At 43.5% G+C, this 15,757-nt stretch overlaps 1 protein-coding gene across 1 annotated transcript in view; it reads left to right on the top strand.

Moving 5' to 3' along the window:
- Positions 1-5,376: 5,376 nt before the first annotated feature.
- Positions 5,377-15,757, top strand: part of LOC119654556 (apoptosis-stimulating of p53 protein 2) — a 31,219-nt gene continuing 20,838 nt past the window's right edge. The window contains exons 1-2 of the mRNA XM_038060004.1: positions 5,377-5,800; positions 5,903-6,076. The gene's annotated coding sequence lies outside the window, so the exon portion shown is untranslated. The remainder of the gene's footprint in view (positions 5,801-5,902; positions 6,077-15,757) is intronic.

Here is a 15,757-nt window from a genome sequence, read left to right as displayed (position 1 = left end):
CGAGATATTAGTCCTTCATATTTCTTATCAGAGGAAGCGTGAATACTAAACATTAAATTCATCAAGTACTATACTTACCCTACACAATCAGTATTTCATCAGTCGTCAATGACAAAATTATGGCAAACTGTTCGTTTTTTAATTTCTAAATAAAATCCGTCACTCTGGTTGGACTGATGACAGAGTTTAGTGCAGTTGCCATTAGGTTATTAGTTGAGACATCACTTCCGAATTTCTATTTCTCTCTAAATTAAAAGTTCGATTTTTTCCTTTTTCAGTTTATTCAAAAATTATTCTTTTTCCTGCAGTGCATGCATGCACATTTCGACGACTTACATACTTGTTAGTGGTGGAAGGTTCGATGAGTTTCCTCTGCCACGTACGAAACTTAAGGCGCCCGTTAAAAAAAATCGGTACTAATCTCAAAAAAGGGTTCCGTGGACCAAATGGTTCTGTCTGTCGTCAATAAATAAAAGACGAAAATGTGTCTGGTGGCAGTGGTATTTGTATCGTGATTTGATGTCGAATCAGCTGTGAATGCGTACCTGAATCAAATCAGGTTAACAATCTCAAACGAGCGCAATGCTGACCCCATTACCTCCTACAAGATATCTTGCAGGGTACCGTTTTTTTTTTGGGGAGTAGGGTAGGTGAATGCGTCTACGCACAGAGTGTTGGACTCCCGCAACAGCACGCTGGCGGACTACCAACTAAACAACTCCCTGTCATCAGAGAACTAGCCTGGAACCGTTTGACACATTATTCGGGCTAGCCCTCCCGCTCTCCCGGCTTTGGGAGCCTTCAAGTCAGGGTATTCCTTTCACTAACGGAAGGAGAGGGGAGGAAGGGAGTTGTTGTTAGTTCAGGGAACCCCTTACCGTCCGATCCCTCTGCCGGTCGAGTTCAATCTTCTTCGTAATAAAAAGAGCCCGAACATAATGCGCAATACGATTCCAGCTGCCAGCGCTCTTCAGCATCTCTCTGACAATGTTGTCTGGAGAGAGCTCCCCTGTGTCTGCATAAAGCTGCTGGCGGAGGCCGTCCCACCTCTCGCAAGAGAAAAAGATGTGTTCAGCATCATCCGCCACTCCATTGCAGAACACACAATCAGGAGATCGCGCCTTCCCAATCCTGTACAGGTAAGACTGAAAACATCCATGCCCACTTAGAAGTTGGGTAAGGAAGTAATCAATCTCACCGTGCTTTCTGTTCAACCATGGGTCTAATTTGTCGATGAGTCGCGCAGTCCACTTGTCCCTTGGCTCATTTTGCCAAGAAAGTTGCCACTCGCTAAGGGTGCGTTGACATTCTTCACGGGCAACCACTTCTCTTAAGTTTTCGCCCTTACGGCGATAGATAGCTTTGCACTCCTTGGCAAGGAGGGCAATGCGGGACGGTGCGATAAGCAGACGCCACTCGCAAAGCTCCCCGCCTCTGCACTTGAGCGAGGCGTTTACGATACACCTCCTTATCAAGGACATCAGCCCATACCTCCGCACCATAGAGAAGGACGGACTGCGTTGCTCCCGTGAGGAGACGTCTCCTAGTTGATATAGGGCCGCCGACATTCGCCATTAGCCGACTCAAGGCCGCGACGCCTGCTGCAGCCCTGTCCGCGGCTACTTTGATTTGCTCGAAGAAGCTCATCTTCGAGTCGAGCATTAAACCAAGGTATTTAATCGCTGGTTTTGACTCTATAGTAAACTAGCCGATCGATATGGGACGCAAGGTCGGGATTCTCCTTCTGGTCAGGATGACTACTTCGGTTTTTTCCAGCGCAAGGTTGAAACCGTGAGCAGTCATCCATCCGCTTACCCGTCGCATCAATATGCCAAGGGTACCGTTACGGTGCAGGGTACCGTAACGGTCTTGAATGAAGTGCTCTAACACACTTCAGAGCCCTGATGCAATGGATTGTTGCGCCAACGATTATTATTATAATACTAATATTTTAAGTTCATTTCCTCAGTTCATTACTTTATCATTGGTCATTAGGTATATTAAAAAATTTAGAGCTTTTTTGAATCTTTACTCCCGTGCTACACAATCGGCGTTCTAGAAAGTACTAATCACGACTTTCATTTGATACCCTACACCTGCTGGGACCGCATGGGTTACCTATATATATACAGCATATTTCATGTCAATAAGTCAACCATTTCCCGGAAAAGTACATTACAAAAAACCCAAAAAAAGAATTTTGACTGACTATAACTTTTTTATGTACCGTATATTTATGTAATATAGTTACCACCAAATTTTCGAGTATTGTTCATTATTTATGAAATATATTTACTGCCAATGTATTAATTCTACGACAAATTTAGATGTTTACCGACACCTTTTGCATGCATCACTGTAAAATGATGTCATTCATTGCCTGCATGAGGGCTCATGGTTTGTACTTACCCAATAAATTTTACATCAACGGTTGAGACATCTGGTCATTTCATTATTAGGTATGGAAGGGAGGTTAGTCCTTCCGAATATATATGAATGATTTTTTATTTTCAATCGAATCACACTGCAAGGTGAAGGAACTTGCGGGTAATTGCAGGTCCCGCTATGGTCCAGTCAAGAACCTTAACGATAACCTCCTTTCGTAATTGCCCCTGCAATTTTTGCAAAAACTGCTGCTACGCTTGTTAAAAATCCTTGGAATTTAAGAGCGGCCCCAAGGAGTAGGAAAAAGGGATAATCGTTAAAATTCTGAAGAACGGCACGCACCGTGATTGACACAATTGGAGGAGTATTTCTGACCATGTTAGCAACCTGCGGCGGATGATTGTGGAGTACTGCGCGAAGTTTAGATCTCTACTTCTCTTGGTCTTCATTCACTTTGAGGACGCTTTTGGTAGCGTGTCCGGATAGCTGAGTGATTTGAACACAAAGCTGTCGTACGGAAGGTCGTAGTTCAAATCTCACTGGTAGCAGTGGGGTTTGTATCGTGATTTGACGTCGGATACCAGTCGACTCAGCGTGAATAAGTACCTGAGTCAAATCAGGGTAATAATTTCTACATTGCTTCCTACAGGGTACTCTAATCCTGTAGAGTACCGTTACGATCTTGAATAAAGTCCTCTAACACACTTCAAGGCCCTGGTGCAATTGGATTGGTGCGCCAACGATTATTATAATTATTATTATTTTGGCAGCGTGAACAGAGAATACTAAAATATATGAAGTGCTCTACGCCACTCCCCAAAGACGCCTGAAAGTGTAACTATTTTCATGTCAAAACGTTAGGGTTTAATTCTGAATTCTATCACCGCTGGGGTAAAGGAGGGTATGAAGGGAGAAGCGGGAGGCTCTCTCTCTCAAATCTCGTTGAAGTTTCGCAGCGATCATCCTCTCTTAAAAAGTTATGACGATTCAAATGTGAGGTATTTTCGCATCATGACAGTAAAGTTTGATTTGCTAGCCACACCTCTGGAGAGGAACTGGAAAGAGGATATGGCAGTAGGAAGCAGAAGGTCTACATTTTCCAACATGGTTGAAGAATTGTGGCACTGATTGGAAGGTTATGACGCTCCGAAAAGTATAATTAATTAGTTCATTGGTAGGCTAATCACCGTCACAATGTGGAAGAGGAGGGGGGGGGGGGGGGTACAGAGGGGCCGCTCCAGCTTGTAGCAGGTAGAAATACGAAATCTTTTTCTTCCTCCTATATATTCGCTTTACCGCTATCTCTCCCTCTCCGGGGATGTGGTTAGCAAACCCCACTTTACCACGATGATATCAAAATAACCTATTTTGAAGCGCCTTAACTTTTTAAGAAGGGGTGACCATCACAATTCTTCAATGGGATTTGAGAAGACCTCACGCTGGCTTCCTCAGATTGAACTATAATGCAGGCAAAAATTATATTATATTCACGTTTTTCAAGAAATCTTAAAAATAAGAGGATCCCTAGCAACTATGTATGTATCTGAGATGATCGAACCACATTACAGTTTCCTTTTCGGGCGAAACATATTGAGCAGTTAAAACAAGTAGGAATACCGGAAGCTGGGCGCTTCAGGTAGAAAGATTTTGTGTTTATCTTATGTGAGGAACTTTCTATGCACGTTTTTCAATCCGTACCTAAGAATTCAAAACATTTCTTCATATATTATTACGTATTAGAGACTGATTTTGTGTTTATCCTGAATAAACATTGCCTCTACCACATACTGACGCCTACATACATATATATATGTGCGCAATTGATCAAAAGCGTCTAAATATTTCCTCTTTACCCCGTGCCCAAAAGCATAAGTGCATATAGCTGTTTTTGTTTTACACAAAACCTTAGAAAATTAAATTTCATGTGGTGGACAGTTAAGAAAGTTAAGGCATTTCCGCACGTCGGAAGCTGTTTATTCTTAAATTGAAAACAGAATTTTCAACTGTTCTTTGCCCAAAACATCATATTTTCGGCGCCATATTGTCTCTTGCTTGACATTTTTGCATATTTCTTTAAACTTTGGAAATTATATGATCCTTTTCTACCATAAAAGTTGAAAGACAACACTTTTTCTTCCAACGCTAGCAGCTTTCAGCAGAGGCTATCCTGGCCATTTTATACCCTCCTATAAGATACGGGTTTCTCTGCAAATTACAGAACTTAAGAGACTCCGTTCGTGCGAAAATATTTCGAATATTTATAATCTATGTATCAATGTCTTCTCTGCTTTTAGCTCCCTAAAATCAAACTTTTTTTGATTACTCGCTGCATTGTACAGGAAAAGCTCCGTAAATTACTCAGGAAAACGTAACGTTGTGGAATCATCTCAGATACATGCATAACGAATTCTTGAAAAACAGGGAGTGTCTTATAATTTTTCCCTGCACTGTATATGTTGATTAACTCTTCGAATTGGGTTTACAAACATCGTTACTTTTCAAATGTGATGCTCGATTCTGCCTACATATGACATCTTCCCTGTTCACATTATGTTACCGGGATAGCTGACAGCACTTGAAACAAGTGTAAAGTCTTTGCAATTCCTTAATTTCGAATGACGATATAAAAATACATATCTGTGAAATTACGTTCTTAATGCATTTTATTTTAATATATCAGTGGACATTTTCCGCTTCCGGATTAGGTTGCTTTAGCCTTGTTGATGCAAACCCATCGTCTAAGAGTTATTGATATGACTATATTCCGTTATTTTGAATTTGCTGCACGTGCGGATTTCAAAACCGGTTTACCGTTGATGTGGTTAGCATTTTGTTTACAGCCATCACGTAGTCTTGCGATGCGCATTGATGGCGTGCATTCTGGTCGCCGCTTTAAAACACCTTTGGAACACGAAAGAGAAGTGCAAAACACCTGTCGTCATTTCGCTCACTCCAATAGGAATTCCAACGGTCCCACGGTTCACGCTTAGCATGGCTGTCATTGGGTACCTCGTATTTTGCTTTTCGCCAACTTGACAGTCTTGGGTGGTTTTGACATCCGCTTGGCGAGATTTAACATATTTTTGTTGAAAACATTTGCAACGGCAGGTTTCACGTCGGGAATAAACTTCGGTCAAAGCGCGAGTATACTGAGGAACGCAATTAACACGGATTTCTACAAGGAGCTTGGCCCGGTTGTTTGGAATTGTGCACTAGGACCAACCCTCGAAGCAGACCGTATAGCTCGTGTACACTTTGATAGGTCTTGCTTGTAACCGCGGTAGTACGGGAAATTTCTAATCGTTTAAGCGACTTAAAAGGTTTCACAGTTCGCGAACTGCTTAAAGTGAAAATCGGTGTGCAACTTGTGGCCTGAACTCGCGCCTCGCTCCTTGGGCACTTGCTCTGATGGCAGGTAAGAAGAACAGGTGCCCTACATGTCCGCCGCGGCGAGGGACTGTCACAAATCCATAGAAACGACAATATCAGCGTCGAATGATTCAATGTTTGCTTGCAGGACAATCGATAGCAGAAAATGAAATGAAGGCCACGGGCTAGACGGGATTAGCCTTTCTGTGCCAACGATAGCGGCCGCGTTGGTTTCGTGCCAGTTGCCCTCCAGCTGATTCAATGTGATAAATAAGCGCCACAACGTCGCGGATCAGTGTTGGAATTTCGATAAGCGTCCAAGGTGAGAATATTTAAATGCGATTAAGTCGGTGATGAGTTTGTTTTGTCAAACGGGCATCGGATGAGATGTCTTTCTCAGGGAGGCTATGAAGCGTAACCGAATGGGTTGAGTATCTGCGTGAAGACAACTTCAGAAATTGTGTCAATTTGTTTGCGCTGCTGCATTTGTCGACTGATATTATACAACTGTTGCTGTGTGAAAGTGGAAGACAAGTAGGGCACGGCTTGACTGTACTAAGGGCGTGCACAGTTGTGGCTTCGTTGCTGGGAAAACATTTGTCAATAGGTTCGAGTGTAGTTTTTGACTGGGATTTTGAAATTCGGAGAAAAAGTGCTGATTTCCCATGTGAAGTATTAATCCTTTCATTCACTCCCCAACCGTTTGTTCCAATTAATGTCGCCTAGCAACGAGTGACTCAGATTAGCTATTGCGTCCACCTCCTGGTTTGAAATTTCCCAAGAGAGTAATTATCCTTCAGATTTAATTTCTGGTTTATATATGTCTGAAGATTCGTATCGTTTATCCTTTTTATTAAAACAGTAAGACCAGCGGAAATATTGTATTGAACTAATTATGATGATGACCCATCCATTCGTTGGAATTTGGTGGTAAGAAGCTCCTTTATGGACCATAAACGTGAAATGTATCTCATGTTGCTTTTCGTTATTTACGATGTCTGTGCTTATGGCTTCAAAGAAATCCTTTTCTACAGTTCTATAATATATTACGACGGGCTTGCTTGGGTGTAATTTTAACTAATTCATATATTGGTTCATGGGGGGGTTCATAAATTAGTATTTTTCTCCAGATTATGTTGATCCAAACGTCATGATGTCGCTTTCAGGCCAAAATTAAACCATTCCCGGAACTATTCTACGATTATTATTATTCTGTTAAGGGAAAGTCGCACCGCGTCCTTGAAGAACTATTGTGCCCCTTTTACTGGTTATAGTGTACCTGTTGATCATAGTATCTCAAGCAGGCCTATGACCGTTAGGAACTTTAGTATGTTCCCTACTTCCAGATTTTTCAGCTTTGCATCTTGTATTAAGTGTTTTCCCAGATGCCTCGACCTACTTTGCACAAGTGCCGGACACTGACTCAGGACGTATATAGAGGTTTCGTCATCCCCCTCACAAAACCTGCAGGTAGTGTCCGTAGATATCCCTAGCTTCCCTAGGTGATAGTTCAGCCGACAATGACCAGTGAGAATTCCCACTATGATTCGGAAGTTCTCTTTGGTGAGGTTTAAGCAATCCTCCCCTCCCCCTCCGTATGGGTTCGTATCCCCCAATAATCACCCTGGACTGCTCCATCCCTGGTAGGCCCGCCCAGTATAGTTCCCTCAACCGTACCTCTTCATTTCTTAGATTCATAGCCATGTTCTGGCCCGTGTAAAGGCGTCCCTGCTCCCTTCTTAGCTAGTTCATCCGCTGTCTCGTTGCCTTCCAACCCAGCATGGCGTGGAACCCAAAGTATCCAGATCTTGTTGGACGAGCCGAGTGTATTCAGTCCCTCAAGGCATTCCCATACCAGTTTAGAATTCACCTGGTTGGACCTAAGTGCCTTGACCGCTGCTTAGCTATCGGTGACAATAGCTATGTTCTGCCCCCTATAATTCCTTTGCAGATTAAAGGAGGCATATTTGGCTATGGCGTATATTTCCCTCTGGAATATGCTAGCGTACCTACCTATTGGCTCAAAGTACATTTTCCTTGGACCAATGACACCGGCATCCGCTTTCTCTGTTGTGAGGGATCCGTCAGTGTACCAAGTAATCAGTTGCTGGTTTAAGCCGTATGTCGCAGCCACGCTCTCCCAGTTTGCCTTGCTACTCCAACGTGTTTCAAACTTCTTATCAAAGTGAAACCTCGTTGTCATTTTATCCCTTGGTATCAATAATTCGGGATACCGCCTAGAAAGAATACCAATTTTCCTTCGATTTAGGCAGCTCCTCGGCTCACTGATACTCCCGGCCATCCTGAATATTGCCCTCCTTGCCTGCATCTGTATGTGCAGATGGAGAGGGGTTAATCCCAGAAGGACCTCCAGGGATACCGTTGGGCATGTCCTTATTGGCCCACTGAAACACACGCAAGCCAGCCTTTGGAGCTTATGTAATTCCCTGGCTTGTGTGCTGAGTTCGGTTCTTTCTGCCCAGATTACCGTTCCATAGGTAATAATTGGCCTTACTATTGCAGTATATATCCAAAGTAGTATCTTCGGGCTGCAACCCCATTTTTTTCCTGCTATGGATCTGCAAGTCATCAGAGCCCTCGTGGCTTTTCGACAAGTGTCTTCCAGAGTAATTTTTGGTCTAGTGTAATTCCCAAATATTTGACCTCTGTTTCTCGTTTCACCTCCATATCATGTAATGTTATGGCTCTCAGGTGATCAAGCTTACGCCTCCTAGTGAATGGTACTGTGGTGGTTTTGGCCGGGTTGATCCGCAGTCCCACTTTCCTGCACCAGGCACTAGTAATCCTTAGTCCAGTTTGGATTCTATCACATAGGGTATCTTTATATTTGCCCCTAAAGATTAAAACAATGTCGTCCGCGTAACCCTGGACTTGTATTCCAGTATTTGTTAACACGTCCAGGAGTTCATCCACTACCATACTCCACATCAGCGGCGATAATACCCCACCCTGTGGACAGCCTTGAGCGGTGTTCATGATAATATAATTTGATACTAACAGTCTTGGGGCATATACTTCTAAATAATGCTATTATTGGTAATGAATCACACTAAACATGAAATAGATTAAAAATAAGTGTCAAAAGCCAATATTTTAAGAAAAGCGGCAATGAACAAAAGGCAATTAGCCGGCAAAGCTTATTTCACAAGACAACGATTACGTATGTGAAGTAGTCCCGCTCCTTCGAATCGGCCTCGTGGAAGGTCGTGCGCTCTTCCAGTGCGTTCGGTATCACTCCGCTCCAGCTGAAACCTAGGCTACTCGGCCGCAGTCGACTGGCGGACGTCAAAACGAACGCGGCGCTCTCGTTTCCTTCCAGTGGCGTCTAGCTGGCAGCAAACTCCTCACGGGCGGCTTTACGGAGGCCAAGCAGAACGAAAGGCAGGACCTACGACCAGGACGCTCGTCACCCGCCATAATGGCTGCCTTCAGTGTCCGGTGCCAACGTTTTAGCATCCTATTGGACAGCGGATGATATGCAGCTGTCCGATGATGTTTAAATTTCATTCCCTTGTCTGTGATGATGTTGTGCTGTGATTTCCAAGGAATTGCCTCAGCCCACTGCGTAAACCGATCAATGATCGTGAGGCAATACTTTGAGCCGTGGAAGTCTCGCAAAGGGCATATAATGTCGGGGCGTGTGTGTGTCCGAATATCTGAGTGGTTAGAGTACAAGGCTGTCGTGCGGAAGAAATCTCACTGGTGGCAGTGGAATTTGTATCGTGATTTGACGTCGAATACCAGCCGACTCAGATGTGAATGAGTACCTGAGTCAGATCAGGGTAATAGTCTCGGGCAAGCGCAATGTTGCCCACATTGCCTCCTACAGGGTACCGTAATCCTACAGTGTACTGTTACGTTCTTGAATGAAGTGCTCTAACACCTTTCAAGGCCCTGATCCAATTAGATTGTTGCGCCAATGATTATTATTATTATTAATGTCGAGGTGTATAGTGTGGAAGCGCTTTGTTGACCTAGGAAATATTACGAAAAGCGGCTGGAATACCTAGGTCACTTTTCAGAGATCTCGCAGTATATAGAGAAATGCGAGCCGAAAATAGGGAACTCCTTATACTTGTATTTGGAGTCCGATTGCTAAATTCTTCTGGGCCACAGCGATTGCCGAAAAATCGACTGCGGCTAGCATGTTGATTTCGGAGATCCGGGGCAAAGAGTCAGCAAAAAATCTAAATTTAGCTAATGTAAATTAAGCGCCGAAGTTGACGAAGGGCTTTATTTACTTCTAAGGTCTTTGGCTCGCTATCGGCTCCACTTTGACTGGGTCGGGTTGAATACCGTCAGGGGTGATGGAATGGCCAAGAAATTTCACCTGCGCTAGAGAAACTTGCATTTGTCAACGTCGAGAGTTGAGGGTTGAAAAATGCACTCGAAATGTGCCAAATGCTCAAACTCGGTGGAAGAAGCGACCAGATCACCATCCAAATAGACGAAACAGAAGTCCAAGTTTCGTAGAAGGAAGGTTTGCGCCGCAATGTGCAGATCAGAAGTCATTCATGTGAACTCGAAGAAGTGAAGAGTGTGCAAATTGCTGTCTTTGGAATATCTTCGGGAGCAGCAGTGATTTGATGGTAGGCCTTAGCGAGATCCAAGGTCGAGAAAGCACCACAGTTGCTAATAATGCGCAATGTCTTGAATGTGTGGAAGGGGGTACCGGTCTGGTATCATTTGAGAACTCAGGCGTCTATAATCTCCATTCGCCGTTGGGTTTGGGGACTAAATGGAGTGGAAATACCCAACTGCTGTTGAAAGGCTTGCATATAGCCTGTTTAAGTAGTTGTTCAAACTCTTTCCGCGCAACGGCGAGCTTCTGAGGTGATAGAGGGCGCACCTTCGAGAAGATTGGGGAAATATTAGTGTTGATGTAATGCTGGACACCATGCTTAACTGGCTGAGAGAGACTACATTCGGTAGTAATGTTGCGATACTTTTGGAGGAGTGCGCAAATGCGTGGATCGGCAACATCCTCAAAAATAATAGAAAGAGTGTTGTTGTTAGGGCAAATTTTCCCTGGCGACCGAAGAGAGGTTGTGGGGCCTATCAGGGACCTAATGCTGCATTCTCCCAGCAACCCATAGTGACACAGTCCGACTAATATGGGGACACTTCACTAATATGGGGACAATTCACTAAAGTGAAGTACCACGAAAAGGTCCCACGAAAGCCAAGACTCAGGTCTACCTGCCTGTAACCGTAAGTTGTGATGGGCGTGGAGTTTGCTGCCGCTCATTTTAGCTGCTTTTAGCGGTCAAACAGAAGCAACAAAATAAATTATGAAAACAGCCCACGACGCTCTTGCTTTTTATTTTCAATGGGTCCAGGTTGTGAAAATCGTTGTAAATTCGTAGATGATGCTTCTAAGTTAGAAACAGTGGAAATGTGATATTCGATTTTGCAGTTGCCAGTGTAGCTGCGGAATTGATGGTCCTGAAGCTGCTAACCTTGGAGCCGCAGGTTGCGAGTTTGCCGGTAGCGTTTGTCACCTTGCCAACGCGTTCTTAAAATTAACAGCCTTGTTTCTTCGAAAGTGATGGTGTGACGCTCATCACGAATGGCGAAATGTTCCAATGAAAATAACTCCTAGAGGTACTCGACGCACTAAGGTTTAGTTGCGGCGAGGATGACGGTGACAGTTGATTGTTGGTTCACTGTGGAACAATCTATGTTGCTTGCGCGACACCTATAAAAGAGGTTTCTGAAGCAAAATATCGAGCTGTAATTATTTACTCCGATAGTGAATTGGATCCATAAGTTGTATGAAAACTTGAATTGCTGCTCATTTGACTTTCTTAGTTCGGCTACTTCGCCATCGAGTCCTGGTCCTGCTGATATTTCCTTTCGCCGGACGTGCGATTGATCTTCTCCTTGATTTCGGAGAATTTGCAGGCGATCTGACGTTCGAGATCGTTGCAGCTGCATGCCTCGAAATTCACGTGCTCCTGAGGTACTCCTCCGTTCACAAACAAACCATGTGAGTTCGCCGCTGTTGTTGGCAACGAAACGATGAAAGCATTCAATGCAACTTCTCATGGCATGCACGCCCCAATGCAAACGCAAACTCAGATATTGAGAAACGAATTTTCGATGGAAAACACTTTTTCCGCAAATTGTGCGCAGCTTTCGATTGATCACTAACTGAATTACGTCGGTCTTAAGCTGAACTTGCGCCGGTCCATCGATGAACGACGCTTATCTTGTAACTGCTGGTGATTTTCTTTGAATCTTCAAGAAAGTGTGTTTCTTAATCGGGGTCATGAACTATATTTTAAAATTAAGAACACATTTAATTCAATTAAAACATTTTACTTTTGTTATTTTTAATTAATTTATTAATATCTAGAAAATTAAAAAAAGATTGACTGACGGTTTCGCCCAGGGCTGAGGCAATTCATCAGACACTGCCTCACCTCTGCCGTGGGAGCAGCGTGACTGAACTTCGCGCCTAACTCACGAATTGTCTGTCCGATTTGCAGATTTTGACTTTGGGCTTGATCAGACATAACGTTTTCCGGGAGAATTTTTCAAAAACTTTGAATGCCGATATCTGCAGTGATTTCATATCTCTAGTGGGCAGAGTCCCTGCGGGAAGTGTTAATCAATATTCGATCCAAAAAGACATGGTGGAGGCAGTGCCATGTTTTTTCTCAGCCGTAGTGGTGTTCGGATTTTAGTTGCCAAAATTTTATGCTTTCAGTGTATTTGTTTTTCTTTTTGTCAAAAAGCGCGGTTGATGTGATGCGATTTTCATCGTACATACAATTCTTTGGGTAAACGAGGACTGACTAAAAGTTTGATAGACTTGTTTAAATTGATGTCCAAGGGAATGCAGGTGTTCTTGTCGATAGTGGTTTCCTAAATAGCTCGAATATTCATGTTATATGTTAGTATATTTCGTACTTCCAGATCGTTCTCCCAGATGCTCCGACCTACTTAGCACAAGTGCCGGATACTGTCCCAGAACGTGTATAGAGGTTTCATCACACTCCGCACAGAACCTGCAGTCAATGTCGGTAGTTATCTGTAGCTTCTCTAGGTGATAGCTTAGCCGACAGTGACCAACGAAAATTCTCACTATGATTCGGAGGTTCTTTTTGATGAAGTTTAAGCAATCGTTTGTGCGCTTGGGTTCGCATCCCCCAATAAGCACCCTGGATTGCTCCATTCCTGGTAGGCCTGCTTAGTGTAGTTCCCTCAACCATTTCTCTTCATTTTTTAGTGCCATAGCCATGAACCCGTTTCCGATTCCACAGAAGGGTTCTGGTCCGTGTAAAGGTTCGTCCGCTGCCTCATTGCCTTCCAACCCAAGATGGCCTGGAATCCAGAGTATCCAGACCTTGTTGGACGAGACGTTCTGCCCCCTGTAGTTCTTTTGGAGATTAAAGGAGGCCCATCTGTCTATGGCGTATATTTTCGCTGTAATATGCTAGTGCACCTACCCATTGGCTCCAAGTACATTTTCCTTGGACCAATGACACCAGGACCCGCTCGCTCTGCTGTGAGGGATCCGTCAGTATACCAAGTAATCAATTGATGGTTTAAATCGTATGTTACAGCCACCCTTTCCCAGTTTGTCTTGTTACTCCAACGTGTTTCAAACTTCTTATCAAAGTGAAACCTCGTTGTCATTTTATTTCTTGGTATCAATAATTCGGGATACCGCCTAGAAAGAATACCAATCTTCCTTCGATTTAGGCAGCTCCCCGGCTCACTGATACTCCCGGCCATCCCGAATATTGCTCTCCTTGCCTGCATCTGTATGTGCAGATGGAGAGGGGTTAATCCCAGAAGGATCTCCAGGGGTGCTGTTGGGCATGTCCTCATTGCCATACTGATACACACCGAAACCAGTCTTTGGAGTTTGTGTAACTCCCTGGTTTGTGTGCTGAGTTCAGTTCTTTCTGCCCAGATTACCGCTCCATAGGTAATCATCACATATTTGACCTCTGTTTCTCGTTTAGCCTCTATGTCATGTAATCTTATAGCCTTCAGGTGATCAAGCTTACATCTCCTAGTGAATGGTACTATGGTTGTTTTGGCTGGATTGACCCGCTTCGGAATAAAGACCACTTCTGCCCCGCTCCATACCCTTGGTATATATCCCAGGGCTATGCTGCCCCTTACCACCCTTAGAAGAGACTCTAAAATGATTCCTAGGCCTCTCTGAATCAGTGGCGGGTAAGTGCCATCTACTCCGGGTTATTTCAGTGTTTTTCATTGCCCACCCTAGCTTCTGAGCATACCTCTTTTGTTAGTTTCCAGTTCTCCTTTCTTCCCCTTTTATCCGTTTTTGGGGTGGCAGGCAGAATATTGGTTGCTCCTGTGCTCTGTTCGATCCCTTCACAGAATTCCCTGAAACTGTTCCGTTTTGCTTCCCTGATCGCGTTGCTGTAACACGCATACGATTCTTTTGAAGGAGTCTTCGAAGGAAGTTTCATCGAAAAGTTAGTATTCATCTGAAACATTATAATTCCTCTGAAATATTGCAATTGTTCCTTTTCTGATTTAATCTAATGTAAAAAAATAATTCAATGGTGTTAAATCACTGAATCTGGTTCAATAATTATATTATATATATATATATTTTTTTTTGAGAATTGTGGGGTCCTAAGTCCGCATCAACTTAATGCTGGACCGGACCAAATGGGGAGCAACTTACTCCCTCTTTTTTATTATTATTATATATTATTATTATGTGGTGCAGACTAAAATACGGCGACAATGCGTCAACTTGTCACGAAACAAATGTACCTAATACATTAGATTGTACTGTGACTTTTGTTTGAACGGCGCGACATCAGATCATTTTTATGTGAATCCGCTTACTGATAGAATTCTGAACTTTCCTCGAAAATTTCATGATTTGAGCTTGCATAAAATTTCCAATGACAACAGACAGAAGATTATTTAATTAGCAGTGTTACACAAAATGACTGTTGGATGTATCTTGTTTACGCCGAAAGCGATGCGTAGAGGTTTACTAGGAACAAGAAGACTATACACAGGAGGAGTAACTGCAGCGGCCAAGGGACATGGAATCTCATTGTCACCTTTCGGGTAGGGACGAGGTAGGTCCACCAAGCTTCCCATAGAGGAATTTTGAAGCATCATTCGCTCAGTGATTCCATTAAGAGCCAGTGCCATTAATCCAAAATGAATCTTTAAAGAAGTTCTGCCTTTGCTACTCGCTGGAATGTGGGAAGCCATAAACAGTTATGCAAATTCTGTTATGACAGATGCTGCCACGTGCTCGCAGCAACTCGTCGCTATGTACTCGTAACCACGCGTGGGGCAAGAACACCAGCCCTTATGCGCGGAATATTGCTCCCGCGACTCCCGTCGCAGTCAAAGAAGTGCAAGACTTTTCTGTCCCCATAAAATTTCAAAGAATGTGCTGTTTGCATAGTATTTTTGACTAAGAACTTCGGCGAGCGAAGGAGCGATTTATCAGAGAGAAAAAAGAGCCCTGGAAGAACCAACAAGTCTGTGAATTCGAGAAATACATTGAGCAAGTGCCCAGTAAGTCAGTAGGATGAAGCTATATACACATCGATGCTCATCCTGTCGAGACAAAGAGCGAGATCTGATCGCATGGGCATATTGGAGTGGTGTGTTGACTATTTTGATGAATTGTTCAACAACCAGAATAGAATGGATAAATTTCCACCGAGAACATCATCGGCCCATTTCAAAGAGGCGAGACAGCAATAGATAAGGATTTCTCTCTGTAGCAAGCGATGGAAAAACAGTTGGAATATGGACATCAGTTACACCATCTTAGCCTATATGACGACCGTTTGATTGTGGATAAAATTCGGTGGGCGAATCAATTAATCCGTATGGATAAGGATGATCTATCCCGGCAAGGCTATAGGGGCAATATATCTGAAAAAAAAAACGATTATAGTGCAGTGAACATAATTATTTGGGTTGAAAGTGGTCGCGCATGCAAACATTGATATTTGGC

Source organism: Hermetia illucens, chromosome 4, assembly GCF_905115235.1.
Source record: "Hermetia illucens chromosome 4, iHerIll2.2.curated.20191125, whole genome shotgun sequence".
In the NCBI taxonomy this organism is placed as follows: Eukaryota; Metazoa; Arthropoda; class Insecta; order Diptera; family Stratiomyidae; genus Hermetia; species Hermetia illucens.
This window is presented reverse-complemented; position numbering and strand designations above follow the sequence as displayed.